The sequence below is a fragment of the Myotis daubentonii genome, chromosome 3, assembly GCF_963259705.1.
Source record: "Myotis daubentonii chromosome 3, mMyoDau2.1, whole genome shotgun sequence".
NCBI lineage: Eukaryota > Metazoa > Chordata > Mammalia > Chiroptera > Vespertilionidae > Myotis > Myotis daubentonii.
In genome coordinates this window covers 3,577,555-3,604,749 of record NC_081842.1, presented here as the reverse complement: position 1 = coordinate 3,604,749, position 27,195 = coordinate 3,577,555, and the positions used below count along the sequence as shown (strand labels likewise).

Below are 27,195 nucleotides of genomic sequence, written 5' to 3'. Positions count from 1 at the left end.
ATGGCGGTCTTTGAGAGAATCAAGGGCTCACCTCACTTCCAACACCACTTTCAACCCACCAGGGCTGTCTCCTCTGGGAGACCAGACGAGGGCCAGGGCTTCCCTGGGCATGTGGCCACTCGCGGCTGGGGCAGGACCCCTCAGGGCTCGGGGCCGCTCCTGCCTGCACTGCTGGGCCCGGCTGCAGGCCGCCCGCCCCTCTGCCTGGCCCTGGGAGACCCACTGCCTGAGCTGAGGGCTCATTAGTGTCCGTGGTTGGCACGGGTACATCGTGTTCGACTGCGCGCTCCCACAATCCACCCGTCCTGCGGGGCCAGACGCCGCCACCACGTGTTTCTGATTCCCTTGCCGCTCTCGGTGCCGACCGGCCCACCGAGCCCTGGGACCCGTAGCGAAGTTCTTTCTGGTCTCCTTACACAGCCATGCTAAACCTTTACTTGGAAATAAAACTTTCATATTTTTTAATTCTTTGAAAACAGTCCATGTGCCCCATGTTATTCAAAAAAGCACTATTTTAAGTAGGTAAGACACACGTACATTATAAAATATAAAAGACACGAAGTGATATAGTGAAGAGTAAGTCTTTAAAAAATTATTTTCATTGGTTTCAGAGAGGAAGGGAGAGGGAGGGAGAGAGAAACATCAATGATGAGAGAATCATTGATCGGCTGCCTCCTGCACGCCCCCCACTGGGGATCGAGCCTGCAACCCGGGCCTGTGCCCTACCGGGAATTAAACCCTGACCTCCTGGTTCATAGGTTGACACTCAACCATGGAGCCACACCAACTGGGCAAGACATCATTTTTTTAAATATATGTTTTATTGTTGATGGTATCACAGATTTCTCCCATTTCTCCCCCCATTCCCCCTCCTCCCAGCCCCTACCTCCCCCCCCTCCCGGTCTTCACTAGCCTATTGCCCATGTCCATGGGCTATGCAATAAGCATATAAGTCCTTGGGTTTATCCAGTAAGTCTTTGTCTGCCCTGTCCTCCAGCCTCGCAGTCCCCTGCCCCAGCACAGGCCCTGCCGACGTGTTTCTGGCTGGTGACTCAGCGTATGTACCACGCGTGTACCATAAGCCACACGGCCTACGGCGCTCGGAATACTTCTCAGCTTGAACACGCGGGCTGTGCTTTATTCAGGCCGACTGCCCAGGAACCGACTTTTCATCTTCTGGGCGGTTTGTCCACCTCAGCCTGTGGCCGGCGGCGGCCGGGTCACGCTGTGTGGTGGGGTCGTCCGGAGCGTCTTGGGAGCGAGCAGCAGCCCTGACTCTGCATAGAGGTCAGTGCCCCGCTGCCCGCCCAGGGTGACGACCGGCAACGTCTCTGCTTATTTTGCCAAATGTCCTGGCGGGGGGGAGGGGGGGAGTGTGTGCAAAATCACCTCCAGATGAGACCGGCGACTTGTGGTGGTGGTTAAATGTCCGGGGGCTTGCAAAGATGCAAAACCCCAATAAGATGAAAGGAAATGTTTGGAGATCGGCTCAGAGTTGAAAATCATTAAGCGTGGTGATGGATATATGAGGGCTCATTACAGTACACCCACTGTTTTATGTACGTTGGAAATATTGTACAATAACGAGGGTAAATGTTTACATTTGTTGGGAATTTTTCACAATAAGAAAGACAAGTGCGTGTGTTGAGGGACGTGTGACGGGGAACGGAGCAAAGACAGAGGGGAGAGGACGGCGGAAAGCGCACGGGCTACGCCTTGTCCATCTTGGGGTTGGGGGGGAGCGGGGGGGCGGGATCGGCGAGTCCTGCATCAACCCAAAGGCATCACGTGACCAGCCAGGAGCTCGGGTGTCTAGTGACAGACACTGAACCAGCTGTGGAGCAAGCACAGCTCCTCCTGGCTTCCGGCCTGAGAGGGATCGTGTGGGGCAACTGTCCTGACGCAGAGGTCAGAGACCGGCTTCCTGCGGCTCCGGGAACGCCCCTCCCACTCCAGGGCGGCCGAGAATCTGTTTCCTAAACACGCTTTCCTTTTTCTTTTTTTTAAATATGGATTTCAGAGAGGAAGGGAGGGAGAGAGAGGCAGAAACATCAATGATGAGAGAGAATCACTGATTGGCTGCCTCCTGCATGCCCCCCACTGGGGATCGAGCCCACAACCAACCCGGGCATGTGCCCTGACCGGGAATTGAACCCTGACCTCGTGGTTCATAGGTCGACAACCACTGAGCCACGCCAGCCAGACATGAATGCACTTTCTTTAGAAGTGGGCCCATAAGGTGAGACTAACGTGCGATTTAGCCAAAGTAATTCTTCAGGGAGTAAACACTAAAACAAGGTGCAAACTCCCATGTGCCTCTGGTTTAGCCCAGGAATAAACGTCATGGCAGCCAGAGGTTGGCCATCCTGGGAATGCGATTTCTCTCCAGACTGTAGGCAGGCCCAGGCTACAGCCTCTGCTTCCTGGGAGGGTTTGTGGGGGCCCCTCAGGACATCCCCCCTGGCTCTTACTCTGGCAGCTGGAGAGAGGGCTTAGGTCTCTCGGAAACACTGACCGCCCTCAGCGAGGCCCCAGGGGTAAGAAGAGTCTGAGGGACCTCTCCCCCCTCCTCCACTCAGCCTCCCAACAGGCTTGGCCGGATGTCTCCTGGGAACATTCCGGCAGAAGCAAACTTGGTCTGTAAAACTGAAATCTCAGCCCAGCCGGTGTGGCTCAGCGGTTGAGCATCAAGCTATGAACCAGGAGGTCACGGTTCGATTCCCGGTCGGGGCACCTGCCCAGGTTGCGGGCTTGATCCCCAGTAGGGGGCGTGCAGGAGGCAGCCAACCCTTGATGTTTCTATCTCTCCCTCTCCCTTCCTTTCTGAACTCAATAAAAATATAAATTTTAAAAACTAGAGACCTGGAGGCACAAAGAGCCCTGGTGCCGAGGGAACCCGCAGTCCTGCACGTGCGGCAAGTTGTTGAAGGTGACGCCCGGGGTGGCTGGTTTTGATCGTCGGGTTAAGGGTCCTTGGGCTCCCCGCATGCTGCACGCACACCTGCCCCCGGGAGCGCTGCCCACCTTCTGATGGAGAGTCACCTGTAGCAACCAGCCCGCAAAAGCCTGGGGGACCCAGACACTGGCGCCTCTTTACCCGGCCCAAGAGCGGGCCCCGCATCTACGTGGTCCCTCATCTCCATCCACTCAAACTCCCGGGCTCTTTAAAATGCTGCATTTGAATCTCTACTTGTTAAAAATCAATTCTTACGACTCCAAAATCTAAGTGACTCCCCTTGCCCTGGCTTAACAGAGAAAGTGCAGAAGGTGATGGAGAACGAGAGAGTCACCGCAGGCGAGGGGCCTGCATCCTTCCTCTCTCTCTCTCTCTCTCTCTCTTCCCCCCCCGCCCCCCCCCCCCCAGGTTTAAGAAATGCCTCAGCGTGGCTCACTGATTCAACATCAACCTCTGAACCAGGAGGTCACAGTTCAATTCCCGGTCAGGGCACATGCCCGGGTTGCGGGCTTGATCCCCAGTGGGGGGCGTGCAGGAGGCAGCCGATCCATGATTCTCTCATCATTGATGTTTCTATCTCTCCCTCTCTCCCTTCCTGTCTGAAATCAATTAAAAAATATATATTTAAAAAGAAAAGTAATGCCTCAGACCCCAGCTCCCTGCATTGCTTGGGCTGGAAGGCATTTACTCTCCAGTCCCCTACAGGCACGCAAGCCTTTTTGCCTGGTTTCCACCACATGGCCGCACACCCTCCCTGGAGCCGATGCGGCACACAGGCTGCGGGGGCTGAGGGGTTGAGGCAGAGCGTGTGGTTTTGCTATTAAGCTACCTTCGACAATCAGTAAATTTACTGTCCCTACAGCTTCCGCATGGCTGCTGCGTGCGCGTCTCCCTCCGCCCTTGTCCTGACAGCCTGCCCCCCCCCCCCCGAATCTCGTATTTCAGCGCAGTCGCTGCCCATCTCTCCAGCTGTCCAGCCCCGTCCAAGGCCGCCCTGCAGGCGGGTCAGCAGGAAGGAGGAGGGAGAGCTCACTCCGACGGCCGCAGCCTACTTGGATGAAACACGGGGAGGTTTTGCTTGGGCTCGCGGGGCGTCTGAGCGCGCTCCAGGGTGCCTGTGGGTCGGCCCCAGCCAAGTCCAAACTCTCCCCGGGCTCAGCGTGGCTGCTCAGGCCGAATCCCCACTCCAGCCCCCTGGCCCTCCTGGGAGAGTCAGGCGGTGGAGGCAGGGCTGCCTGGCCGGGCCTGGGAGAACGTCAGCCTCCAGGGCTAATACTTCTCAGGGACCGGGATCCGGCTACGTCTACTCTGTGGGTGGGGGTCTGGGCGCCCAGGAGTGTGGGCCCCCTGGTTCTGCACTCGGGCTGGGTTCCCTGGCACCCCTCACTCAGGGACAGGCCCTTGCCCTCAGTGCTGTCCGCCTCAAGAAAGGGGGGGCGGTGTGGCTCAGGGGTTGAGCATCAACCTAGGAACCAGAAGGTCACGGTTGGATTCCGGGTGAGGGCACATGCCTGAGTGCAGGCTCGACCCCCGGGGTGGGGTGTGCAGGAGGCAGCCGATCAATGATTCTCTCGCCCTCTCCCTTCCTCTCTGAAATCAATAAAAATATATTTAAAAGAAAGGGGGGGTCCCCGCTGGCTGGCATGGCTCTGTGGTTAGAGCGTCCATCGGCCTTCACACTGAAGGGTCTTGGGTTCAGTTCCCCATCAAGGGCATGTACCTGGGTTGCAGGTTAGTTGGGAGGCAACCAATCGATGTGTCTCTCTCACATCCATGTTTCTCTCTTTCTTCTCTCCCTCCCTTCCACTCTCTAAAAATCACTGGGAAAAAAATATCCTCAGGTGAGGATTAGCAGCAACAACAAAAGATGGGGGGATGGCAGCAGAATGGGCCCAGGGCGACGACCTGTCAGGGCAGGTGCCATCCTGCCGTCTCCCACGGGGTCCTGGGGGCACCCACCACCCACCTGGCTAGCAGGCAGCGCCCGCCCATGTAATGGAAACCTGGTTGGCGGAGGCGGGAGGCGGGAGCTGGTGTGGCTCCTGTCTTCTCGAGTGTCACCCACGGGGACCCCGAACTGAACCCCGCCACCGCGTCCCAGCCAAAGCAGCGGCAGCTCAGCACGGCGGACGGCACCAGCGACACAGGCCCCGCTGCGGGCGCTGGGTGGCCCCTGGCGGCTCGGCTGCCTCGCCTGGCAAACGGCCCGAGAATCACGCGGCCTCCCGCCCACGTTAGGGACCCACGGGACGTGTGAGCCGGAACCCGGGGGGTCCTCCGCTTCCCCAAGTGCTTCATGCGTGTGGATGGCCGCGGCCTCGCCTCGCGTTCGGGAAAGAGGAGGGTAGACACCCGTGATAGCACGGCGGTCGGGGTGGGGCTGGAGCCGGCGGCGGGGTGCACGTCCCAGCCGGACCGTCCACTGCGCTGGGGCCTGGGGCCAGGGCCTCAGTGCACTCTGTAAAACGGCACAATGCGGTCCGCGCGGCAGGCTGCTGTGCTGGCCCCACAGAGAGCTCTGGTCACAGCGTGGTGAGAGCGCCCGCAGGCCACTGCGTGTCACTAAACCATGTGCGTCTGCACACAGCGCGGGGGAGGGCGTCCCTGAGCCTCTCCCACGACGTCCCCTCGCTCTGCTCACCCCCACCCCGCACTGTGGTTTCCTTACTGCCTCCCCCGCCCCCCCATGAGCACCGCAGCCTCCCCGCCCCCATCCCCCATCGCATCGAGCTGGCACCTGGTGGGTGCTCTAAATATCTGCTGGGAGAATGCCTGGAAATGGAGGAGCAGCACTTGCTCTCTGGAAATTGGGGCTCCCTCCACTCCAGAGCCAGCCCCAGCCCCAGATGGTGATCCCTCCGCCCTCTGTGGAGGGGTGGGGGCGTGTGGCGGGGTTTTCACACCCCTCCTGCCGGGCGGAGGGCACCTGCCAGGGGGTGCTAATGAGCCTGAGCCTGAAACAGGAGCGTGTGGGTGTGTTCCCAGCCAGGAGGCGGTGCCCGGTGCTGGCACCCGTGTGGTTTCTGCGGAGACCAGTCCCCCGGGGAGAGGCAGCCGGGACAAGGACAGGTGTGGCCTGCGGGCGGCCGGAACCTCGTCGGTAATTCCATTCCAATGCGTCAATTATTCATCCCGCGCAGTCGGTCGCTGTGCTCTGCAAGGCCACCCTTGGGCCACCGAGGCCCAGGCTCAGGCGGCTCCAGGCTCAGGCGGCTCCCAGGGGCACAGGAGCGAGCGCCGCAGCTGCGATCGATGGTGAGCGGCCATGAGCTGCTGCGAAGCTCCCAGGAGGGGTGAGTCGGGGTTCCCAGCGCATGACCATCCAGGCGCGGCCAGAGGGGTTCCTTTCCTCCCAGCCTCGGGGACTTTTAGGGTGGGATCCGGTGCAGGCTCGGCCCAGGAGCCCACCGCGCCCACCCGGGGGCCCCAGGAAGCAGGAGTGATGGCAGAGGGGTCCCTGTCACAGGGGTTGCTGCTGACCCGGGGGCAGCGGCAAAGGAGTTGGTGTCGATGTCACTGGCCCGTGACCGAGGTCTGGACGCGCTGTTGTCTGAGGTGTGCTTCCCAGGCAAATGAAGTCAGAGGTCAGAGGAGGTGTGTGTGTGTGAGGTTTATTAACGTATCTTAGGAAGTCTGCAACTAGCTCACACACACACACACACACACACACACACACACACACACACACACACACGGTCACAGAAGAGCTGTGCGTCTGTAAACAGAGAAGCTGTGGTTAAGTCAGGATCTCACCCCCTGAGGCTCAGAGCTGTCCGGGGACCCCACCCGTCTCTGTCGCACCATCCATTCCTCCCACATGAACTTGCGGTCACACATGCGCTCATATTCAGATGCAAGTGTATTAACACGCATCTGCCTTTGTCCTCCTTTCCCGCCTCTAGAGGCACCTTTCACATTTATCATCATAACCTGCATACAACTCTGCACGGTCCTTTTCGCTGAGCGTGGCAGCAGGTGCTTTTCCCCACGCCTCGCCGCGGAGCTGACAGAGGTGCTGTTTGTTTACAGGACGCGCTTTTCCGCGGCAGGTGTATGCGAGCCAACGCCCCGCTGCCCCGTTTTGGACAACGTCTGTTGTTGGCACCGAGCCCGCTCCCAAGGCTGGCACTGCAGTGAGACCACGCTCGCTGCACCCCCTCCCCCCGCCGGCGAGGGCTCCGTCCTGCGTTGCTGGGGGGGGGGGGGTCACTCCTTGCGGTGGCTGGGCCGATGCTGCTGGATCCTCTCATGCTATTGACCCATGAGTGTTGGAAGAGGGGCGAGCACACGCCGGGCTGGGAAGCGCCGTGAAAATGGGGGGCGCGTGAGCTGGGTGGCAGACACAGCAGAGGAGCTGGTGTAGGTGTGGGGGGGGGGCAGGCTGGGGAGGCGGCTGTGCACCACCGTGCTGTCCTGGCGGGAAGGTGCCGGGCCTCAGTCGCCAGCCTCTCTCGGCATTTGCGGTAAAACAGGAGCATGCGTGGAGGGGCCCGGAGCATGCGGGCTCCCACGCTGCCCTGCGCTCGGTCACAGCTCTCCCAGGCAGCCCCCAGTCGCAGTCCCACCTGCCCCGCCCCCAGGACGCCCAGGTTTCCAAAAAGCCAGATTCCGCCTCGGGGAGGATTGGTGTCGTTGGTATAACTTGGTGAATATGTGTAAAATTGCCCGTTCCCATGAATAGATGGGATTGTTAAATGAAACTCTTCCCCCAGGAAACTGAACTGCTGCCTTTTCCCCGGCTCGGCCGGCCGGGCGCCTGCAGGCCAGGGTTCGCCGCTCATTCCCACAGCGCGCAGCTGCCGTGGTCTGCTCGGTCCCTGGCTCAGTCTACACCAGCGTTTCCCACGTTGGCACAGCACCGCTGTAACCATTGTGACTGTTATTACTCCTCACCCGAGGGTATTTTTCCATTGGTTTTTAGAGAGAGTGGAAGAGAGAGGGAAAGACAGAGAAACATCGATGTGAGAGACACACATCAATGGGTTATCCTGCATGAGCTCCAACCAGGGCCCAGGCCGGGGAGGAGACTGGAACCAAGGTACATGCCCTTGACCAGAATCGAACCCGGACCCTTTGGTCTGCAGGCCGACGCTCTATCCACTGAGCCACACCAGCCAGGGCTTCATAACCATGATTTGAAAGCCTCAGTGATAGCTCAGAAATTCAGTTAACGATGGTAAGCCGAGAGCATCTTTCCACACGGCCACAGAGCCTGGCTCGCGGGCACGCCCCCTCAGTGATCTGGTGCTGAACGGGAGACCGTGCTGGGCTCCCCCTGCCCCCCACAGCAGGGCGACACAGCAGGCCCCTCCCACGCTCACTGTCCTGTCCCTCTGTCCAGCTGGACTCTGTGCCCAGCTCCTTCCCACTCGCTGGTGGGAGGTGCGGCCAGATGTGCAGTCCTGCCCGGCGGAGCCTCGCGGGTCACCCCGGCCCCCCGAGTGTGCTCACTGGGCAGAGGGTGGCTGAGCTCGGGAACCGCAGCCCCTGCTGAAGTGACCTGCTTTCTGGCTCAGCATTTCAGGAGCAGCGCCCAGATGTGAGCCGAGGGTCTCGCGGTTCCGGCAAATAGACCTGAACCAAACAGGGGTGTGGTGACTCAAAGGGCCAGATGGCTGGGGACACACGGTGTCCTCACCAAGACAGAGGTGGGGAGACAGGCATCTGGTAGGTGGCACAGCGACTTCATAGGGTCCGAGCCCCAGCTGCACAGAGACATGGGGGGGAATCCTTTCGGCACAAATCCATTTCCCATCGAACTTCAATGTTTTCTTTAGTCCAAAGACTGATTTCTCTTTCTCACCATATTTTCCAAAGAAGCCTTTATATTTTTTTTTGTGGGGTTTTTTTTTATTCAACGCCACCAATGTAGCTTTTGAATAAGAGGTCCTGCAAGACTTGGATTAGAATCTCACTTTCAAAATCAGTTGGAAGCACACTTTTTAAGACTCGTGTTCTGTCTTCGTGGTAAAAGTCCTGGCACCTGAGGTCGGCTGTCAAGGTCACACGGCACCGCTGGGCAGAACTAACTCGCTGGGTCCTGACCCAGTTGCTAGTGGGTTCCACTCAGGCATGGCTGGGACGTGTCTCCTGTGCAGGGAACGCGTTTTTATGGTTGAGCGAGTGAAGTTTTTTGAAAAAAAGCCATTTTAATGTCATTTTCATGGCTTCCTGGAAAACGTAAAGACAACGACTTTCCCATAAATTATTTTCCCCGCCTCTTCCTGTGCCCATAAACAAAAAGCCCAGAGAAAGCCACATTTCCTCTGCAGAGAGCTCTGGGTTTTATGCACCAGTAATTCTGATTCACATTCAGAATCCATTTGACTGAAATACCAAGCCTAGACAGAGACAGACATAATGTAATGCCCTCAAGTGCCACGTGTTACAATGAAAGGTAAATAGATTATTGATTAAATGTAAAAATATGTTCTCATTACCTAGGTAATACAGACTATATTCTCCTTAATTCATAAAAAAAAAAAATTAAAGGAAATAAAGCTAAAGTCCAACCTGGCCCCCACCCTCAAGCCTCATTTCCTCCTGCCCCTCGTAGAGACTCTATAGTTCAGGGTATATGCATTATAGAGACCTTTAAAAATGCATTTACAGACATATGCACACTAGAGGCCCAGTGGGGGTCCCTCGGCCTGGCCTGCGCCCTCTCTCAATCCGGGACCCCTCGGGGGATATCAGCCTGCCGATTTCAGCCCGATCCCCGCAGACCAGGCTGAGGGACCCCACTGGTGCATGAATCCATGCACCGGGCCTCTAGTATGCATATAAGATCTTTGGTTAATCTCTTCCCACCTTCCACCTTCCCCCCTTCCCTCTGAGATTCATCTGTCTGTTCCATATTTCCATGCCTGTGCGTTGAGCATCTGGCCCCTGGTGGTCAGTGCGTGTCATAGCTACCGGCCGGCCGGTCGGATAGTCAAAGGTCACTTAGGCTTTTATATAGATAGCTATCACATTGTTTTTAGTGGGGGGGGTGTTAATGTAATTTGTTTCTCATCTTGTTTTTTTTAGTCAACAGTCTGTCTTGGAGTTCTTTTTGTGTTCATTTGTGGAGCTGTAGCCCTTCTTTCTTTATTTGTGCTGTTCAAGGATTTGCTATGGTCTCCCATCTCCCCTCCTCCAGGCTGTCCTCCTTGACTCCACCCAGTGTACCACCTCCTGCTGTTTGGAATAGTGGCCCTGTCCTGCCTGTTTATTCTTCAGAGCCCTGTCAGCTGTGCTGGGGCCTCTCCCTGCCTCTGCCCTTGTCAGAATCCCTCCTCCTCCCCTCCCTCTGTAAACTGCACTTGTATCTGTTCGTACTGGGATTTGGCTGAATCAGGTTTGTATGATCATATGGCCTTATTATAACCCGAACCTTAACCTCGTAAATGCTTGTGTCGGGGAGGAAAGGTTTCCCTCTAGGTCCCTTGGTGGCCTCTGGATGAATCGACTGAGACAGATTCACAGGAGAAACACAGATTTCATTTTGTGCGTACGCTCCCCCCCCCCCCCGCCCAGTCGTGAGAGGCGCTGGCATTAGGAATAGAGGCTGGCGTGCACCCTGAGCTCTGGAGCAGAGGGGAGGGTCTGGGACTTCACGGAGGAGGACCCTCCCAGGAGAGGAGGAGGGCAGGTGCTTGGTGAGCATTCGCCGTGACACGCACATGCGTCCTTCTGATGTAGCAAGTTCCCTCTGGTGACAGCTCTCATCCTGGCACAGGCCCCGGTCTAAATGCTTTAGGCAGTTAAGGGGGGGGGGGGGTACAACGCTCTTCGTGAGTCAGCTGGGCCTTGTCTCCAGCTCACAGTCATTCACAGGCCACGGGGCACACCTGGGCGCCTGGACTGGCCCCTCCCTCATTTCCACAGCTGGCTCCTCTGTGGGGCAGGCACCCCGGTGACCTTCCCTGCGCCCCTGGGCACTGCCTGGCACACAGTAGGTGCTCAGTAAAGGCTGGTTGGCCTGCCCGAGTGGGGCACCTGCGCTTGTCTGGGGAAACTGCTGTGTGAGGTGAGGACAGAGAGAGGCAGTGTTGCGGGGGGTCCCGCCCGCTCAGAGACCCCCACACTCCTTTTCCCTGGGGAGTCTCCTGGCTGCTGCCCTGTTTGCAGAGCACAACCTGTGGCTGAAAGGAGACCTGCAAGCCAGCTTCCCACGGGGCTGCTGTCCTGACGGCCGAGGGCTTGTTTTCTAAACTAAAGAAAACGCATCCCTCCCACACCTGCCCTGCAGCGGAGTCCTGGAGCAGCGACTTAATCTGTAACTGAAGTGCGAGGGGAGCTTACAGTAACCATGGAGATGCTCACCCTTCTGGCCTCCTCTCCAGGCCCCGCCCCCCGCCCCTGGGGTTGTATCCCCGGGAGTGCGCTGCGCGGTCCCGGCGGGAGCAGAGCCAGGGCCCAGCCAGCCCCGGTCCCCGGGATGTGGACACTGTGCCGCAGTCAGCATTGCCCTCACTTCATTCCTTCCCTGTGTCCAGCAATGCCGATTTCATTTGTAAAATATATTTTATTGATTTCAGAGAGGAAGGGAGAGGGAGAGAGATAGAAACATCGATGATGAGAGAGAAGCATCGATCAGCTGCCTCCTGCACGTCCCACACTGGGGATCGAGCCACAACCGGGCCTGTGCCCCAACAAGGAATCGAACCGTGACCTCCTGGTTCATAGGTCGTCGCTCAGCCACTGAGCCACGCCGGGCGGGCTGGTAATGCCGATCTTAGACTGACGTGTGTAAATGAGGAATAAGAAGAATATTATGGAAAATTTTCCATGTCTCGTGTTTCGCATATTAGGTGGCGCTGATTTTTCAGACTCACGAGTACAAATAAGGGAGAAGGTTATGGAAAATGTCCGTAGTGGTCCCTTCCTTGTGAGCTCGCACCGGCTGGCGGGAAGACTGCGGCGAGGGGCATGTCTGGCAGAGGATTTGGGTTTTTCACCTGCCGGGAGGTGGGAGTGGGGTGCAGGAGCCAAGCTAGCCGTGCACCCTCTCTGTTAAAACCACCGTCCGATATATGTACAGATGGGGGGGGGGTCGATTTAAGAAAGCCCTTGTATGGAAAGATACATCCGTTCAAACGCGAGGAATCTGTCTTGCCTGCGGAGTTCTGCTCAAGTTATTTGTAATTCTAGCGAGGAGGACGCATTTCTCTGTAGCCAAAACGGCATCTGGATGAATACAAATGAGTTTATAAAAGGCTCGAGCTACTAACGGGGGAACTGCCGGGCAGGCGACCTCCCTTCTGAGTGCTGGGGGGCAGGGCATGGCAAGGTGGCAGCTCACTCTGAGCTGGTTCTGCCAGTGGTAGAGATGGGGGCGGGGGCGTGGAGGAGGGAGGAAGCCATTTCCAGAAACTTCTGCTGCTTCCAGAACCTTCTGCAGCCTCCAACATGCAGATCATTTTACTGAGCAAAATCCATCGGCCAGCCAATGGGGCCCAGGGCGAGCCGCTGTCTCCAGGGCAGGGACCGCGTGGACAGACAGCTCCGGAGACCCACATTCTCCAGGCTCCAGCGATGGGCTGGGGACCAGCCACACTCCTCACAGCTCTGCCGGCCAGCGGGACCCAGGCTGGAGGAGACCGGGTGGGAAGAGCAGCAGCTGGGACGTCCCTGGGCTGCCTTCTCATTGAGAAGCGAAGGCTGGAATGTCCCAGGAACAAGAGGTGCCCGGCCCGGCACTCAGCTTTCTCCGTCACAGAAGTGAGAAGCTTGAAGTCAGAGGTGTGGTTCAGGCTGGTTTCCTCTCCAGCCTCACGTGCCTTCCGTGGAAAAGGGAGGTTATAATAAATAGTCCTCGCCCCAAAGGACAGCCGTGACGATTAAAGGACTTGGCTGGGGACAGCACTTACCACACTGCCTGGCACCTAAGAAAGGTGGAAGACATGTTAGTTTTATTTATGCACTAGAGGCCCGGTGCACGAAATTTGTGCACTGTGGGGGGAGGGGTGTCCCTCAGCCCAGCCTGCACCCTCTCCAATCTGGGACCCCTTGGGGGATGTCCGACTGATGGTTTAGGCCCAATCCCTGTGGGCCTAACCCGGCAGTTGGACATCCCTCTCACAATCCAGGACTGCTGGCTCCTAACCACTCGCCTGTCAGCCTGATAGCCCCCTAACTGCTCCCCTGCTGGCCTGGTTGCCCCCAACTGCCCTCCCCTGCTGACCATCTTGTGACCACACGGGGGTGACCATCTTGTGATGACGTGGGGGTGCGAGGGCCACCTAGGCTTTTATTAGTATAGATACTTTAGGAATAAGGTTATCATTTTTACTTGCTCATCTTTAACTGTAATTACAGGGAAAAATAAAATTATCTCCAAGGGTGAGATCAAAGAGAGAAGTTAAAACCTAAGGGTGGCCCTAGATGGTTTGGCTCCTGGATAGAGCATCAGCCTTCGGACTGAAGGGTCCCGGGTTCCATTCCAGTCAAGGGCATGTACCTCAGTTGCAGGTTGCCTGGCCCTGGTCGGGTGTGTGCAGAAGGCAAGCAATCGATGTGTCTCTCTCACATTGATGTTGCTCTCTGTCTCTTCCTCTCCCTTCCGCTCTCTCTAAAAATCAATGGAAAAATATCCTCTGATGAAGATTAACAACAACGACAACAAACCATCTTACAATATTGATAACCTTGTGTCAAACATTGAAGAGTAATAACATTAAAAAGTAAAAATTTTGAGACAAATAAGTCCTTTTGAGCGACCCTGGATAATAGCATCAAGCTTTGCCCACTCCTCGGCCACCTCGGGCCTGCATCAGACGAGGGTCTAGAAAAGGGACATCGGGATGCAGCCAAAACCAGGGTGTCTGCAGACCCCTCAAAACCCTGAGCTTAGCCCTGACCGGTTTGGCTCAGTGGATAGAACATCGGCCTGAGGACTGAAGGGTCCCAGGTTCGATCCCGGTCAAGGGCATGTACCTTGGTTGCAGGCACATCCCCAGTAGGGAGTGTGCAGGAGGCAGCTGAATCGATATTTCTCTCATCGTTGTTTCTAACTCTCTATCCCTCTCCCTTCCTCTCTGTGAAAAAAATCAATAAAATATATTTTTAAAAAACCTTGAGCTTAGATGTTTTAAGCAGAAAAAAATCAGGGTTTTTCCCTCTAAGGAAAAGAAAATAAGAGCAAGAATTAGGAACTTAAACTTGATGTCCTGATGAATATCTTAGCAAGGGCGCCTCCCCTCTCCTGCCGGACGCCGTGGCCGGCCGTCTGTCCTGCCTCTCCCTGGAGAGTTAAGAAACGGTTGCCCAATAAGCCGTTCATCTGTCACGAGTACAAAAGGCTGCAGCCACATATTACCCGCAACGGGAATCCCTGCCTCGTTATCTCCCATCAGGGAGTAAAGGCAGGAAGCGGGAAATGTCGCTGCGAGGCTGCCGGCCACCTGGCAAGGCCGCTGGACGCACACGGCAGCGGATCCGCGTGGAAACACGAAGCCACGGCGTCAGAGCCGGCCCTGCTCCTCCGGGAGCGCCGTTCACGCTTGGCCGGCAGGCAATAAAGTCCAATTTTCGTGGCCGGGCCACACCAGGCGGAGAAATTATCTCGTGGAGGGAACGCCGGAGCTGAGTATTTTTAAAATAGCCATTCGTCACCCCACGGAAGCAAATCAAACAAACTGATCCATCTCTGAGGAACGACCCATTAATCAAAAGATGGTGTTGAGATGTTGGCAATTTGTCATTATTCCACGTGTAATATTTTAGGTCTGACGTGCTGACAGGGTGGTTGGAATATGTGAAACGATCACGTCCGAGAGGAAGGACAGCTGAGCGCCCAGCGCTGGACCCGTCCGCACGGACCCCCAAGCTTTCCCCTGAAAACGTTTCCTTTCTTCTGATTTGGGGCGCACGGCACCTGCGGTTGGCAGTGACAATGATAAGAGGCTCTTACTACGGAGCACCACTGGCATTATGGGGGACCTTGGAGCCCAGGCTTCCCCCGCCAAGTCCCATGACTCAGGAGGTGGGCACAGCGGCCCCGCCCGCGGAGAAGGGCCATCTGTGCTAAGGCCCCGCACCAGGTGTGAGCCGGCCTGGGCTCTCGGTGGGGGATGGTGAGGCCCCAGGAAAGATGAGTCATAATTAAACCGGAGTGAAGTTTGCCTACAGTCCTATTACTGGGCCAACCTCACGAGCCTGAAGTTCCAGTAGTTGCCTACCAGGATTTGAAGTTGAATTGAATGAACGTATTTTTAATAATAACCCTGGCTGGTTTGGCTCAGTGGATAGAGCATCGGCCCAAGGACTGAAGGGTCCCGGGTTCGATTCCAGTCAAGGGCACATGACTCAATTGCAGGCTCGATCCCCTGTTCCAGTTGGGGATGCATGTGGGAGGCAACCGATGGGTATGTCTCTCTCCCTCCCTTCCATTCTCTCTAAAAATGAATGGGAAATATCCTCAGGTGATGATCAACAACAAAATAATACTAATAACAATAATAAAGTCCTTTATCTGTTTGTATTTTCTCTACGTCATTGAAAGCACAAACATCCCGACAGGTCCTGCGGGACTCTCGGGTCTGCGTCTGCCCCAGGACCCCATGGCCGGGAGGAAGGAGCCGGGTGGCTAAGGCAGCTGAGGTGGGAGCTGGCTTCCTGGCTCTGTCCCGCCTCTGGGCGCTGTGTTGTGTTGGTTAAGTTCACCTCTCTGGAGCTCAGCTTCATCGTCTGCAAAATGAGGATATTGGACACGAGATGAGAGCTCAGCAAACTGTGACCCAGTGGCCAGAACCGGCCCTCTGCCTGTTCTGGTAAATAAAGTTTTATTGGCACACAGGCCCGCCATTTGCTCCCGTATCATCCATCAGGGCTGCTTTCACAGGACAGCGGCAGAGTTGAGCAGTTGAGACGGACCGTGTGGCCCACAAAACCTAAAATATTTACCTCTGGCTCATGAGAGGAAAAGTTTGCCAACCGCTGAACTTAATGATCTCCATAAAGGCTTCCTCCAACTCCAAAATCGGTGCTCTGGGAAGGAGGAAGGCACCTCCCAGAGGGCACCCCACAGTGCCGGGCAGGAGTCTTTGGGGACCTGAGGTGGAGGAAAAGCGGGCACAGGCCAGAAGTGAACATGCCCCCTTCCCTCCGGCCCAGAGGCCACGCTGCGGGGCCCACGATGGAAGCGTACCGGCCGGGAGGAGCCCAGCTCCTGTGCTGAAGGTGCAATAATCTCTTAGCAGCAGTTCCCCCCAGGGAACCGACGGTGCCCAAGGCTCCTGGGCCCCATTCCCGCAGCCTCGCCTGCCCCTGCAGGAGCCTCGTGCAGCTGGGGCTCTGACCTTGTCGGGGGCTTCATTGGGGGTGCCGATGCCTCCCAGAGGGCACCCCACAGTGCCGGCCAGGCCCGTCCCCACCCTTCCCGGCCTGCCACTTGCCTGCTTGGAAGTCACTATGGGGAGACTAAGCTGAGTTTCTAAAGCTCCCCACTCCCCCCAGTCTGGCTCCCTCATCCCTCCAGCCTCGTGCCACTGCTCTGCAGTCACCTGCATTCTCCACCTTGGCCTGGGGCTCCTCCACATCCTCTGACCCCCAGCCTCCCTCCCTGAGCCCCAGCCTCCCTCCCTGACCTCCAGCCTCCCTCCCTGAGCCCCAGCCTCCCTCCCTGACCCCCAGCCTCCCTCCCTGAATCCCAGCCTCCCTCCCTGAATCCCAGCCTCCCTCCCTGACCCCCAGCCTCCCTCCCTGAGCCCCAGGCTCCCTCCCTGACCCCCAGCCTCCCTCCCTGGCCCCCAGCCTCCCTCCCTGACCCCCAGCCTCCATCCCTGACCTCCAGCCTCTCTCCCTTACCCCCAGCCTTCCTCCCTGGCCCCCAGCCTCCCTCCCTGACCCCCAGCCTCCATCCCTGACCTCCAGCCTCCCTCCCTTACCCCCAGCCTCCATCCCTGACCTCCAGCCTCCCTCCCTGACCTCCAGCCTCCATCCCTGACCTCCAGCCTCCCTCCCTGATCACCATGCTACTCCCCTGGCCCAGCACCTCCTCTTTCTCCCGCCATTGACCTTGGCCTCCTCATCCTCCAGGGCATGTCCTCCACGCAGCCCGCTGGTCCCTCCTCCCTGACGCCTTGGGCGCACTGCAGCGGACAACCTCTGCCCTCCGGGGCGCTGCAGGCTGCCTCCAGGCACCACCACACGCTCTGACATTGGGTTCTCCCTCTAATGTGTCTCTGAGGTCACGGGAGGGGGGCTGCCTAGGGAGTCGGTGCCGAACTGGGGGTTGGGTGGTGTGGCCTCCTCCCCGGGCGACATGACTGGCATTTTCACAGAGAGCCTGTGCGGGTGGAGGGTCAGCTCCGTGGGTAAAGGTCCCAGAGCAGCTCCCCTGGGCAGCAGGGGATGGAGAAGGCTCTGGAAGGGCCCAGAACGCCGGGTGGGGCGGGTGGCCCGGCAGCCGAGCGACAGGCACCTGGCTTCCAGGCACCATGGAGAGAGATGTGTGTCCCGGGCCCTCGCTCGCGCGGCCTGGGGACAGAGCCCCGTGTGCCTGGCCCGGTGCACGGACCTGGGCAGGACGTCTCCGCACGGCCCTCTTTCCCGCGCTAACCAGAGCCACGGCCGCCGGGAGGTGACCATCGCGGAGCCTGATGTCACACTCGCATACCCACCTGCCTCGCCCCCGCGGCCCCGTCCAGCGGCTCCTGACACATAATCCCGCTGCCGCCTGCGGGGCCCCACCCCGGTCACCTGAAGCCACCTGCCGGGAGGAGCCGGCTTCTCACCGAAACTGACCCCCGTCTCCCTCCTGCAGATCCAGTTCCAGCCGATGACGCTGCCGGGAGCCTGCCCCACAGCGGGCGGGTCTACGGGGCCCTGTGCTCCCTCCCGGAGGCCAGGCAGGCCCGGGGTGGGGTCACGGCTCCCGTGTCCTGTGCCTGCTGCACCAGGTCCCAGGGGCAGCGGGGCTAGCCCATCTCAGGGCAGGCGGTCACGTGATGGGAGTCCCCTACCGTTCGTCCTGTGGGACGGTGCCCAGTTCACCTTCCACCTAGACGGGGAGGCCTCTCCGGTTATTTTCATAGTCATTAAGGTTCAAGTCCTGGGTGTCATCCCCATTTGCAAACCTCTGGGTGTACACAGTCACCCACCAAATGTAGATTACAGAACGCTCCTGCTGGCCCGGCTGGCGTGGCTCAGTGGCTGAGCGTCGACCTATGAACCAGGAGGTCACGGTTCCATTCCCAGTCAGGGCACATGCCCGGGTGTCAGGCTCAATCCCCAGTGTGGGGCGTGCAGGAGGCCGTTGGTCAATGATTCTCTCTCATCATTGATGTCTCTCTCTCTCTCTCTCTCTCTCTCTCTCTCTCTCTCTCTCTCTCTCCCTCCCTCTCCCTCCTTCCTTCCCTCCCTCTCGCTTCCTTTTAAAAATATTCAAAAGAAACAAAACTCTAGCTGGTTTGACTCAGTGGATAGAGCGTCGGCCTGAGGACCAAAGGGTCCCAGGTCTGATTCCGGTCAAGGGCATGTACCTCTGTTGTAGGCTCCTCCCCGGCCCGGCCTCTGGCTGGGGTTCGTACAGGAGGCAGCCAATCCATGTGTTCCTCTCACATTGATGTGTCTCTCTGTCTCTCCCCCTCTCTTCCACGCTCTCTAAAAATCCATGGGAAAAGATCCTCAGGTGAGGATTAACAAAAAAGAATTTTTAAAAAAAAGAAGAAGAATGTTCCTTCTAACACGGACACACACACACACACACACACACACACACACACACACACCTGTGCCAGATGCAGTTCAAGAGGTGGGCGAGTGCTCTGTGGAACCGGGAGCAGCACAGCAGGCCGTGCAGAAAGCCGGCCTGTCATCTGAAGGCATCTCCCGCTCTGCACAAGTGGGAGGTCGCCTTCCTGCCGGCGGGGGTCCTGGCCGCACTGGGCTAGCTCCTGCTCCCTGGAGCCCGCAGGGCGAGAGCATGTGGGGGAGGCGCACACAGGACAGTGAGCGCCGCCGGGCAGAACGGGGCAGGGGACGGTCCCTGCTCGCTCGGTGCCCTGCCCGGTCTCGAGCTTGGTCTCTGAATGGCACGGACGCCTGCCTGCTCCTGTGCTCACCACCTCATCCCCCTGCCCTTGTCACACGCCTCCTGCTCCCAGGAAAGACCAGGCGGGAGCACTGGGGAGTCTGTGCCTGCCGGTGCCAGGGCCGTGGAGGCAGGTCCTGCTTGTGGCCTGGTCACCGAGACAGGCATCCTGTTTGCCGGCACCGGGCACTGCCGGAAATAGGACGCGAGGTCATCTTGGGGTGAAAGCTACACGCCTCGCCCACTGACCTTGAGCACAAAAGACCAAAGTTTGGGAAAGGGAGACATGTCAATACTCGCCTCCGGGTTTGAAGTTGTGGTCTGTAATTTATGTGTGGAGCCGGGACACAGGCACCGTGGAGCACGGCCTCCGGTCGCCCTCCCCCGCGCATCTGCATCCTGTGCTCTGGAAGGAGCATACATCACCCTCCTGCCGTCGGAGGGGAGGAGGCGTGGGCAGCGGACGGACTGCAGGACTCTGCTCCTGCCTCCGAGGGGCTGGGTGGGGCGGGGAGCTCTGGGCTCTGCTCCTCCGGGCTCCGCCAGACCCCTCCCCCCGGAGCCCCCCTCCCTGCCCAGCCCAGCGAGCTGTCTCCCCGAGTTAACAAGCGAGGACAAGGAGGCCCCGGTGCCAAGTCGGGATGCTCAGCTGGAGCTGCAGTCACTCCCCCGCGGGCTGACTCACTTAGTTCCTGACAGGCTCCGAGCCGACCTGGGCAATTACACGTTTTCTCACATGAAGTGGGGCCTGGATTTGGGGAAACGAAGGCCAGATCGGCTGGGCGTGGGGTGTGGCTGCCTTGACTCTATTGGACGTGAAAAGAAGATGAATTTCATAATACACGTAGGTGCCAGCGAGCCTGCTATTATCTGAGCTCGGGAGTAAGTGTAATCCTCAGAGAGGCATGTGAAGATTTTGCTTGGCACACCCGGCCTCTAAAAAGTGAAGGCCGGGATGAGCAACGTAAGAATTTAATGGGGATTGTTGGCTGGCACTTTGCGATTGGTAGGAGATTCTCCAGCCTGAGGCCTTTACATATTAAACACTAACCCTTCCCCACCACTAACCCTTCCCCAACAATAACCCTTCCCCACCACTGACCCTTCCCCAACACTGACCCTTCCCCAACACTGACCCTTCCCCAACAATAACCCTTCCCCACCACTGACCCTTCCCCAACACTGACCCTTCCCCAACACTGACCCTTCCCCAACAATAACCCTTCCCCACCACTGACCCTTCCCCAACACTGACCCTTCCCCAACACTGACCCTTCCCCAACACTGACCCTTCCCCAACACTGACCCTTCCCCAACAATAACCCTTCCCCACCACTGACCCTTCCCCAACACTGACCCTTCCCCAACACTGACCCTTCCCCAACACTGACCCTTCCCCAACACTGACCCTTCCCCAACAATAACCCTTCCCCACCACTGACCCTTCCCCACCACTAACCCTTCCCCAACACTAACCCTTCCCCAACACTAACCCTTCCCCACCACTGACCCTTCCCCAACACTGACCCTTCCCCACCACTAACCCTTCCCCAACACTGACCCTTCCCCAACAATAACCCTTCCCCACCACTGACCCTTCCCCACCACTAACCCTTCCCCAACAATAACCCTTCCCCACCACTGACCCTTCCCCAACACTGACCCTTCCCCACCACTAACCCTTCCCCACCACTAACCCTTCCCCACCACTAACCCTTCCCCAACAATAACCCTTCCCCACCACTGACCCTTCCCCAACACTAACCCTTCCCCAACACTAACCCTTCCCCACCACTAACCCTTCCCCACACTAACCCTTCCCCACCACTAACCCTTCCCCAACATTGAACCTTCCCCAACACTAACCCTTTCCCCACACTAACCCTTTCCCACCACTAACCCTTCCCCAACACTAACCCTTCCCCAACACTAACCCTTCCCCACCACTAACCCTTCCCCAACAATAACCCTTCCCCACCACTGACCCTTCCCCAACACTGACCCTTCCCCAACACTGACCCTTCCCCAACAATAACCCTTCCCCACCACTGACCCTTCCCCAACACTGACCCTTCCCCAAAAATAACCCTTCCCCAACACTGACCCTTCCCCAACACTGACCCTTCCCCAACACTGACCCTTCCCCAACAATAACCCTTCCCCAACACTGACCCTTCCCCAACACTGACCCTTCCCCAACACTAACCCTTCCCCAACACTAACCCTTCCCCAACACTGACCCTTCCCCAACACTGACCCTTCCCCAACACTAACCCTTCCCCAACACTGACCCTTCCCCAACACTGACCCTTCCCCAACACTAACCCTTCCCCAACAATGACCCTTCCCCAACACTGACCCTTCCCCAACACTGACCCTTCCCCAACAATAACCCTTCCCCAACACTGACCCTTCCCCAACACTGACCCTTCCCCAACACTAACCCTTCCCCAACACTAACCCTTCCCCACCACTAACCCTTTCCCAACACTAACCCTTCCCCACCACTAACCCTTCCCCACCACTAACCCTTCCCCACCACTAACCCTTCCCCAACAATAACCCTTCCCCAACAATAACCCTTCCCCACCACTGACCCTTCCCCAACACTGACCCTTCCCCAACACTGACCCTTCCCCAACAATAACCCTTCCCCACCACTGACCCTTCCCCAACACTGACCCTTCCCCAACACTGACCCTTCCCCACACTAACCCTTCCCCAACACTGACCCTTCCCCACCACTAACCCTTCCCCACCACTAACCCTTCCCCAACATTGAACCTTCCCCAACACTAACCCTTTCCCCACACTAACCCTTCCCCACCACTAACCCTTTCCCAACACTAACCCTTCCCCACCACTAACCCTTCCCCACCACTAACCCTTCCCCAACAATAACCCTTCCCCACCACTAACCCTTCCCCACCACTGACCCTTCCCCAACACTGACCCTTCCCCAAAAATAACCCTTCCCCAACACTGACCCTTCCCCAACACTGACCCTTCCCCAACACTGACCCTTCCCCAACAATAACCCTTCCCCAACACTGACCCTTCCCCAACACTGACCCTTCCCCAACACTAACCCTTCCCCAACACTAACCCTTCCCCAACACTGACCCTTCCCCAACACTGACCCTTCCCCAACACTAACCCTTCCCCAACACTGACCCTTCCCCAACACTGACCCTTCCCCAACACTAACCCTTCCCCAACAATGACCCTTCCCCAACACTGACCCTTCCCCAACACTGACCCTTCCCCAACAATAACCCTTCCCCAACACTGACCCTTCCCCAACACTGACCCTTCCCCAACACTAACCCTTCCCCAACACTAACCCTTCCCCACCACTAACCCTTTCCCAACACTAACCCTTCCCCACCACTAACCCTTCCCCACCACTAACCCTTCCCCACCACTAACCCTTCCCCAACAATAACCCTTCCCCAACAATAACCCTTCCCCACCACTGACCCTTCCCCAACACTGACCCTTCCCCAACACTGACCCTTCCCCAACAATAACCCTTCCCCACCACTGACCCTTCCCCAACACTGACCCTTCCCCAACACTGACCCTTCCCCACACTAACCCTTCCCCAACACTGACCCTTCCCCACCACTAACCCTTCCCCACCACTAACCCTTCCCCAACATTGAACCTTCCCCAACACTAACCCTTTCCCCACACTAACCCTTCCCCACCACTAACCCTTTCCCAACACTAACCCTTCCCCACCACTAACCCTTCCCCACCACTAACCCTTCCCCAACAATAACCCTTCCCCACCACTAACCCTTCCCCACCACTAACCCTTCCCCAACACTAACCCTTCCCCAACAATAACCCTTCCCCACCACTGACCCTTCCCCAACACTGACCCTTCCCCAACACTGACCCTTCCCCAACAATAACCCTTCCCCACCACTGACCCTTCCCCAACACTGACCCTTCCCCACCACTGACCCTTCCCCAACACTGACCCTTCCCCAACACTGACCCTTCCCCACCACTAACCCTTCCCCAACACTGACCCTTCCCCACCACTAACCCTTCCCCACCACTAACCCTTCCCCAACATTGAACCTTCCCCAACACTAACCCTTTCCCCACACTAACCCTTCCCCACCACTAACCCTTCCCCAACAATAACCCTTCCCCACCACTAACCCTTCCCCACCACTAACCCTTCCCCAACACTAACCCTTCCCCAACAATAACCCTTCCCCACCACTGACCCTTCCCCAACACTGACCCTTCCCCAACACTGACCCTTCCCCAACAATAACCCTTCCCCACCACTGACCCTTCCCCAACACTGACCCTTCCCCACACTAACCCTTCCCCAACACTGACCCTTCCCCACACTAACCCTTCCCCAACACTGACCCTTCCCCAACACTGACCCTTCCCCAACACTGACCCTTCCCCAACAATAACCCTCCCCCACCACTGACCCTTCCCCAACACTGACCCTTCCCCACCACTGACCCTTCCCCAACACTGACCCTTCCCCAACAATAACCCTTCCCCAACACTGACCCTTCCCCAACACTGACCCTTCCCCAACACTGACCCTTCCCCAACAATAACCCTTCCCCAACACTGACCCTTCCCCAACACTGACCCTCCCCCAACACTAACCCTTCCCCAACACTGACCCTTCCCCAACACTGACCCTTCCCCAACACTAACCCTTCCCCAACATTGAACCTTCCCCAACACTAACCCTTCCCCAACATTGAACCTTCCCCAACACTAATCCTTTCCCCACACTAACCCTTTCCCAACACTAACCCTTCCCCACCACTAACCCTTCCCCACCACTAACCCTTCCCCAACACTGACCCTTCCCCAACACTAACCCTTCCCCAACATTGAACCTTCCCCAACACTAACCCTTCCCCAACATTGAACCTTCCCCAACACTAACCCTTCCCCACCACTAACCCTTCCCCACCACTAACCCTTCCCCACCACTAACCCTTCCCCAACACTGACCCTTCCCCACCACTAACCCTTCCCCACCACTAACCCTTCCCCAACACTGACCCTTCCCCACCACTAACCCTTCCCCAACACTAACCCTTCCCCACCACTAACCCTTCCCCACCACTAACCCTTCCCCACCACTAACCCTTCCCCAACACTGACCCTTCCCCACCACTAACCCTTCCCCACCACTAACCCTTCCCCACCACTAACCCTTCCCCAACACTGACCCTTCCCCACCACTAACCCTTCCCCATCACTAACCCTTCCCCAACACTGACCCTTCCCCACCACTAACCCTTCCCCACCACTAACCCTTCCCCATCACTAACCCTTCCCCACCACTAACCCTTCCCCATCACTAACCCTTCCCCATCACTAACCCTTCCCCAACACTAACCCTTCCCCAACACTGACCCTTCCCCAACACTAACCCTTCCCCACCACTGACCTTTCCCCAACACTGACCCTTCCCCACCACTAACCCTTCCCCAACACTGACCCTTCCCCACCACTAACCCTTCCCCATCACTAACCCTTCCCCAACACTAACCCTTCCCCAACACTAACCCTTCCCCACCACTGACCCTTCCCCAACACTAACCCTTCCCCACCACTAACCCTTCCCCAACACTAACCCTTCCCCACCACTAACCCTTTCCCCACACTAACCCTTCCCCACCACTAACCCTTCCCCATCACTAACCCTTCCCCACCACTAACCCTTCCCCACCACTAACCCTTTCCCACCACTAACCCTTTCCCAACACTAACCCTTCCCCACCACTAACCCTTCCCCACCACTAACCCTTCCCCATCACTAACCCTTCCCCACCACTAACCCTTTCCCAACACTAACCCTTCCCCACCACTAACCCTTCCCCACCACTAACCCTTCCCCAACACTGACCCTTCCCCACCACTAACCCTTCCCCATCACTAACCCTTCCCCAACACTAACCCTTCCCCAACACTGACCCTTCCCCAACACTAACCCTTCCCCAACACTAACCCTTCCCCACCACTAACCCTTCCCCACCACTAACCCTTCCCCACCACTAACCCTTCCCCACCACTAACCCTTCCCCAACACTGACCCTTCCCCACCACTAACCCTTCCCCACCACTAACCCTTCCCCACCACTAACCCTTCCCCAACACTGACCCTTCCCCACCACTAACCCTTCCCCATCACTAACCCTTCCCCAACACTGACCCTTCCCCACCACTAACCCTTCCCCACCACTAACCCTTCCCCATCACTAACCCTTCCCCACCACTAACCCTTCCCCATCACTAACCCTTCCCCATCACTAACCCTTCCCCAACACTAACCCTTCCCCAATACTGACCCTTCCCCAACACTAACCCTTCCCCACCACTGACCCTTCCCCAACACTAACCCTTCCCCACCACTAACCCTTCCCCAACACTAACCCTTCCCCACCACTAACCCTTTCCCCACACTAACCCTTCCCCACCACTAACCCTTCCCCATCACTAACCCTTCCCCAACACTAACCCTTCCCCAACACTGACCCTTCCCCAACACTAACCCTTCCCCAACACTAACCCTTCCCCAACACTAACCCTTCCCCACCACTAACCCTTCCCCAACACTAACCCTTCCCCACCACTAACCCTTTCCCACCACTAACCCTTCCCCACCACTAACCCTTCCCCAACACTAACCCTTCCCCACCACTGACCCTTCCCCAACACTGACCCTTCCCCAACATTGACCCTTCCCCACCACTGACCCTTCCCCAACACTGACCCTTCCCCAACACTAACCCTTCCCCAACACTGAACCTTCCCCAACACTGACCCTTCCCCAACACTAACTCTTCCCCATCACTAACTAGCCTCCAACAATGCTGACATTTTCCTTGAGAAGTGAGGAGCGGGACGTGGGTATGGTAAATGCCTCCTGACTCCTTGCCCTGCTGCTCCCCCATCAGCCAGCATCTCTGCGCCGCGGTCACTCTGCCCTCTCCAGTCTGCATGCCAGCCCCCAACCCACAGCGAGCAGCAAATCCAGGCCTCACTCCTTGCTCCCAAGATATCCGCCCACATAGAGGCACCTCTGATGTGTGGGATCTATTTCCTTGGCCCCCAAAATTCCAGGCCCCCTCCCCGACTCAATGCCAGGGTTTGCTTGGGATGCTGTGAAAGCCTGCCTTTGCCATGGAACACTCAGAATGGAGGCCTGTGTGGCTCTCCTTATGAGACGTGTGTCTGAGGCTGTGTTTTGGACTAAGTGGGTGTGTGTAGGCCACTCACTCCTCCTGGCCCGTGTCCGTGAGCCGGAAGCACGGAAACCACGCTAGAAACACCCCCCTCGTTCTCCCTCCCCCTCTTCACTCTCCCCAGGAAGATTCCAGGGCCAGGTGACCCTCCTGCTTCTTCTGAGCAATCCCTGGCCGCAGCCATGGGGAGTCAGATGCTGCCAGGAGCCTCCAGCGGCCTGGTGGTTGGAAAAGAATCTGATCCGTACAAAACAGCCCTGCTCTCCACATTCTGTGGCCAGAGCCAAGTTTCTTCGATACTCGGCACCTACAAAAAAAAAAAAAAAAAAAGTGGATTTTTTCTTCCTTTCTGAAATGACAGCTTTGGGAGAAAGTCTGGCCTCCCCCCAGGCTGCTGCCACTCCAGCCTCAGGCTCTGCACAGCCCCTCGAGGTGCGGCGCCTGAGCTGGCACAAAGGCCTGCGGGGCCGGGAGCCTGCTCCGGCCTAACGGAGGGTGGTGTCCAAGCAACAGATGGGCTCACTGCTGCCCAGCGCCTCAGGGCGATGGAGGTGGTGGCCCGGTTGATTCTCTGTCCAGGGCCACAGGGCCCCCTGAGAGTACCCGGAGCACATGAGGGGGTGGGGGCTGCACAGGTCTGAGTTGGTGTTTCACGTGAGGTCACAGTGGCTCCTGGTGGGCTGTTTAGAAGTATGAAGTCTGCATCTGCTGTGGGTTGAACTGTGTCCCCTGGGAAGAGAGGTTTAGTCTTAACCCCGATACCTACCAATGTGGACGTAGGGTCTTTGCCCACGGCGTCAGGTTGAGGGTGGACTCGGGTGGAGTGGGTCCTAGTCCATTGACGGGCACCCTTACCTTAGAGTGAAATCTGGACACACAGACACAGGACACATGTCCTTGGCCACGTGACAACAGAGGCAGAGATTGGAGCGAAGGATCTGCAGGTCACGGGATGCCACGGCCTGCGGGCTGCC

The 27,195-nt window shown here is 57.6% G+C and overlaps 2 protein-coding genes across 3 annotated transcripts in view; one reads left to right on the top strand and one right to left on the bottom strand.

Moving 5' to 3' along the window:
* Positions 1–27,195, bottom strand: part of CHAF1B (chromatin assembly factor 1 subunit B) — a 158,424-nt gene that overhangs the window by 63,601 nt on the left and 67,628 nt on the right. The window lies entirely within an intron of this gene.
* CLDN14 (claudin 14) overlaps positions 1–27,195 on the top strand; it is a 78,480-nt gene that overhangs the window by 20,660 nt on the left and 30,625 nt on the right. The window contains exon 1 of one of the 2 annotated variants that reach the window (XM_059685945.1): positions 6,004–6,249. The exons of the other annotated variant lie outside the window; for it this stretch is intronic. The gene's annotated coding sequence lies outside the window, so the exon portion shown is untranslated. Of the gene's footprint in view, positions 1–6,003; positions 6,250–27,195 lie in introns of those variants that run through there. 2 annotated transcript variants of the gene reach the window in all.